This window comes from Acanthochromis polyacanthus, chromosome 4, assembly GCF_021347895.1.
Source record: "Acanthochromis polyacanthus isolate Apoly-LR-REF ecotype Palm Island chromosome 4, KAUST_Apoly_ChrSc, whole genome shotgun sequence".
Lineage (NCBI taxonomy): Eukaryota > Metazoa > Chordata > Actinopteri > Pomacentridae > Acanthochromis > Acanthochromis polyacanthus.
The window spans coordinates 15,484,686-15,490,098 of record NC_067116.1 but is presented as its reverse complement, the minus strand read 5'-3'; the positions used below and the strand labels follow the sequence as shown (position 1 = coordinate 15,490,098).

General features: G+C 41.1%; 1 long non-coding RNA gene across 1 annotated transcript; it reads right to left on the bottom strand.

Annotated features, from left to right (window-relative positions):
• Nucleotides 1-1,050: 1,050 nt before the first annotated feature.
• On the bottom strand, nucleotides 1,051-5,084 carry LOC127533681 (uncharacterized). The gene is made up of 4 exons (XR_007941440.1): nucleotides 4,929-5,084; nucleotides 4,535-4,755; nucleotides 2,625-2,769; nucleotides 1,051-1,485 (listed from the first exon to the last, which is right to left on the bottom strand). It is a non-coding gene; the product is annotated as an uncharacterized LOC127533681 (long non-coding RNA).
• Between the last annotated feature and the right edge of the window lie 329 nt (nucleotides 5,085-5,413).

Genomic DNA, 5,413 nt, shown 5'->3' with positions numbered 1-5,413 from the left:
CCTTAGCAACTGTAACTAGGCACGAGAGGTCTGTCAAGCTTTCAGCAGATGAAGCGGTGTGCGTACGGTACTTGCATGTCCGACACTCATCTGCAAAGCTTGGAGGGTGGTGTTGATTTTTTTGCATTCTCCAAGCCAAAGACACAAGAAGACAGGTGCCGCGTGTGGATTAAGCAGTGTGGGAGACCGCATGATCAGCTGAATCCCTCCAAAATCAATAAGAACACCTACGTCTGTTCTAAGGTAAGTTGCTAGCTAACATTAGCTAACTGTAGCTCTGTGTGTTAGGTCAGATAACATTAGCAAAGAAAGACGTCTCAATGGAAGGTTACTTCTCTTAAAACTTGAGCTACTGTGTATTATTTGAGCAAAATAAATACTGGTGATATACAGAGACAACTTCTGACATACTGGTATAGCATATATACACTAGCAATCTACGGGTCTCCGCCTACACTCACGTCTGCACTGCAAAAAGCCCCCCTTCAAAAACAAGAAAAAAACCCCACAAAAACAAGGGACATATTACTTAAACCAAGCAAAATTATTTGCCAACAGAACAAGAAAATTTGGTTTGTCAAGATTTTCCAAAACAAGTAAAAATATCTAACCTCAATGAACCCAGAAATACCTTAAAATTAGTATATTCTCACTAATAACAAGTGCAGTTTTCTTGGAAGAAATAAATATGAGACTTCTTTTCTCAAATATTGAAAAATATTCTTAAATTAAGCAAATGCTAGTGCCATTGTCTTGACATAATTATATGTAGTAGGCATTACATTTCTTGAAACCAGCAAAGTTATACTAAAATCTAATTTACTTTTCTTGATGGAACGGCAACAGTTAAGAATATTTTTCTCATTATGTAGGATAATTTTCTTAAAATTCTTAAAATGAGCCAAATGCTGTGGAATTCATAAATCATATTCATGCTTATAATCAGTGATCCTGACTACAAGAACAGTAAATGTCACTTGCTTAAATGAAGATACAAATCCAATTTCTTTTCACCTCTTTATTATAATTAAGGTGCAATCTGTATCAAAAACATTCCCATCTGTATCAAAAACATTTTACAGAAGAAAGTGCTCTGAGGAGCCCTGAACAAACGCCAAGACCTGAACAAACCAACTCATCCAACATTTACTGGATCTACAGAACAATCTACAAGCCTATTCAGTGAACTTCCTCTACTCAGCCATGGCTTTTTTTATATGAAGAAGTCATGTCTCGGTCATGGATGGCATCCATGAGGACTTCTGTCTGCAGCACAGAGAGGAGTGTGGCTATGCACTTGGGGTATGTGAGGTGAAAGATGTAGTAGCATGCCATGATGGACATCACACTGTCTGAGATGTCCTCCTTTGGGAAGATCAGCACAGGCATGGTTCCGATGGCCAGAATGCAATTGCTCTCACAGACGATCACCACAGGGCTGGAGAGTGGTCTTGCGTTCAGAAAAGTGTTGGGGTCTTCCACAGACTGAAACACAAATAGAAATATGAGGCTAATTAAGTGTGAATTGAAGCTTATTAGTGTGTGTGTGTGTGTTTATGAGAGTAAACTAAATGGATATGTGGCAGTGACAGAAGGCAAGAAAGATGATAAGTGTAAAAGAAACAAAGTAGTTGTGAGCCAAAGTTTGTTACTTTTTATAGATGCGTGCCAAGGAGCCTACTATACAGCCTGCAACTATAGCTGTGATTCTGTTTTGCCTGACTAATCTGAGTCGTGCAAATATGTTCTTTGTAATGTTAGACATTTTTCTTTGTTCACTGCCAGGCTCTAGTAATGCAACAGCATTCTTTATAAACACCTTCACCGGATTAAGGCAGTAAAAGCAGTCTGATGTCAAAATATTGGAAGCATTTATAATTTCTGTTTTGTGGCATCAAATACACAGGCGAGTTCAGTTATTGTTTAATTTCTGAAATGTCTTTACTGAGTTGACCAAATTGTATGCCACATGACATATGATGTGCTATAGAATACATCTCTTTCAAATATGTTTACTTCTGTGGCTGTATCACAGCTTATGTTGCAAAGAAAATGAAACCGAGCGCTTCGCCCAGTTTCTTAAAGTAGGCCTATTCGTTTTTCAGTGTGGCAATATGAATGTTTTCAAAATGCAGTGGTGTGATGTATCAAAAGTAAATATTTACAATGAGAAATCAGGAGGATGTTTAAAAAAAATTTTTTTTCCTCAAGGATGTGAAGCATGGGCTCACTAGCATGCCCCAACTTCTTGGGTGGAGCAATGGGTGATGGGAAGATGTCTGGCAAAGCTTTCATCATCGCAACCACTTGCTTTGCTGTGAAAAACAAAACCGTCTAATTTTATTTACTGCGTCAGTTATTCAAAAAACAACATAAAAACAGAGCAAAAGACAGATCAACAAGAAAAGAAACATAAGTGAGTGTGGTTGGGAGAGACTGCAAGAAGCAGTAAGCTGCAGGTGGGAAAATGAAAAAAGCACATGGTAGAAGTGGTTAGGATGGTTGACAAGTTATGTAAATGGAAAATACTTGGTGGATGTGTGAAACTGAGCAGCACCAGCAGCACTGACTACTGTGACCAGCTTATGGATTCTTAAGTCATCAAATGATCAGTGAGTAATTACCTTTATCAGCCAGTGGAGGTCTCATGACTTTTTTGAAAATGCCATAAAGCTGGATCTTCTCACAAAAGGTCCTCCAGCGGTTCTTCAGTTCAGGTATGAAGTGGGGGTTTTCTTGATTGAGGATCCGCTGCAGTTCATCCATTATCTACCACAGAAGGACACATAGCAAATACCTGTTAAATCTACATTCCAATCACAATCTAGTGAATAAAAAATGACTGGACCTATATTATGTAAGTAGAACAGAGCTGCCAACCTTGGCGAAGTATTTTGAGTACCACTTAATCTCACACACGCACGCGCAAACATGCACGCACGCACGCACGCACGCACGCACACACACACACACACACACACACACAGCTCGCGCTCATGTCGATAGGAAAAAAAACTCTCGGTGCTTATTTCCCCGATATGACATCGTATTTTCAACGTGAAAGTAACGTTATTAACAGTACATATTTGCCAAAAGACACACACGTACACTCACGCGTGCAAACACACACACACACACACACACACACACACACAGACAAACACACCATTTTACCGTTTTAACCGCCAGCTGCTGCGGGTGGGGGCACAGGGGACGGGGAGAGAGGCAGAGGGAGGCAGAGGACAGGAGAGAGCGGGCCAACAAGGGTTCGGCAGACTCGTTATTCTCCGCTACTCTATGATGATTGGTTGAAATTGCACCACTACACTGCTGCATCATGTTGTCAGGCATGAGTATTCCACGTCCATATTTCTAACAGCACTCACAGATGTCTGCAGCTTTTTGAGTAGTTTAATGAGGCGGAGCGCACCAGCGTATTTTGATGTCAAATTGAACACGGTCTCGCGGGATTCGTGAAACTGTTACGTAAATTTTTTGTTTCTTTTCGTGCGCACCAACACGATTTCGTCATGTTTTTCGTGCCGCTCACCACGAAATGTTTTTCGTGTTGCTCACAACGAAACCTGCTGTGGTAATCACATCTGAAAGTGGATTATACCGGCGGATTCATGACGATCTAAGCTGTCCATCGGCGTATACTGCTTGTGTGATCGTGTTTGCGGCCGCCGGCCGCCGGACATTCTTTAAATTCCTATGCAAATTGGTAAGTGTACCACCGGGTTATGGTTAGGTTATGGTTAGGGTTATGGTTAAGGTTATGGTTAGGGACGATGTCATGCAAAATATAGCGTTGGATTCGCCATGGTTTTACATTAAAAATATAATACACACATTCGTTTGAAATACGTTCTGGGTGGCACGAAAAGTCCGCCGTTTAAAATACATTGGTGTGCATTTCGTGGTGAGCGGCACGAAAACATGACGAAATCGTGTTGGTGCGCACGAAACCGAAACAAAAATTTACGTAACAGTTTCACGAATCCTCGTGAGATCGGGCTGCAAATTGCGTACCTGCTACGCAAAATGCATACAGGTTGGCAGGTCTGGTAGAAATTGCAGAGTAACCTGCTTTGTGAATTATGAAACAATTTGTGCAAAAAAAGAACCTGGCCAACATCTGTCCTTAATTTAAAAAATGGAAAATGGCTAACAATCTATAATTTGTAAACTAACATGCATACAATTATCCATCCATTCTCTATATACCGCTTTATCCTCACTAGGGTCGCGGGGGGTGCTGGAGTCTATCCCAGCTGACTCGGGTGAAGGCAGAGGACACCCTGGACAGGTCACCAGTCTGTCACAGGGTTACATATACAGACACACAATCACACTCGCATTCACACCTACGGACAATTTAGAGTAACCAATTAACCTCAACATGTTTTTGGACTGTGGGAGAAAACCCATGCATGCACAGGGAAAACATGCAAACTCCATGCAGAAAGATCCCAGGATAGCCGGGATGCAAATCGGGGTTTTAGATCAACTTAAAATGATTTGATTTGCTTACATTATCCACTTCTCTGAAGCAGGGATATGCTTGAAGAATCTTGGTAGGTCTGTCATGCTCCTTCATAACATCAGAGTCGATGTAAGCCCGTCTTGCTTGGTATTCCAGGTTCAACAGCTGGGCAACATCCTTCTTGTTGGGCCTGGGCCTGGATTTGTATAGCTCCTGCAGAACTTTGTAGTGTCTGGCCTGGTTCTGTGGGCTGTCAGTAGTTTCAGGCCCTATTGTTGAAATGAAATTATGATTACCGTTTTGGTTTCTACCATTACAATTTAAAGAAACATACAAATATTCAAAGTTACTGACTTTTAGTTTAATAATTTCAATGTTTGTATCCAAAACTAAACCATGTATAAATATAAATGAAATGTGACAGTACATCCGCAAAACTCACCACACTTTCTCACAACTCAACTCCACATGAAGTAGATGTTTATTGATAATAACATACAATATTTCTTTAGCGTATTCCAGTGAAGTAATAGTTACGAGTCTGAAGTCTTAAGTCAGCAGGAGTATTCTCTCTCTCTCTCTCTTCTCTTTCCAGCTGAACCACCAGAACCAGACTGAGCTAAAGCTGCAATCATGAAAAGATAATCTTGATGATTAATGATTAATACCTTAAAGGCACTCCCCTTTTTCAATACAAAAACACAATCTCAGTATGTGCTCTTACCATCCACCTGTTCAGCCTCTGGGGAAGTGCCTCCAGACTGCGGTGATGTTTCAAGGTCAAAGTTGAAGCACTGGACACGCTGTCATCAGTGGGTGAACCATGGCTGCTGCTGTCAAAGCTGATGGCCAGTCGCCTCTTTCTTGAAGGAGTTGCTCCCTGCTTCTTTTTGGGGGTTGTCACATTTTGGACCCTTCTCAAAAGCT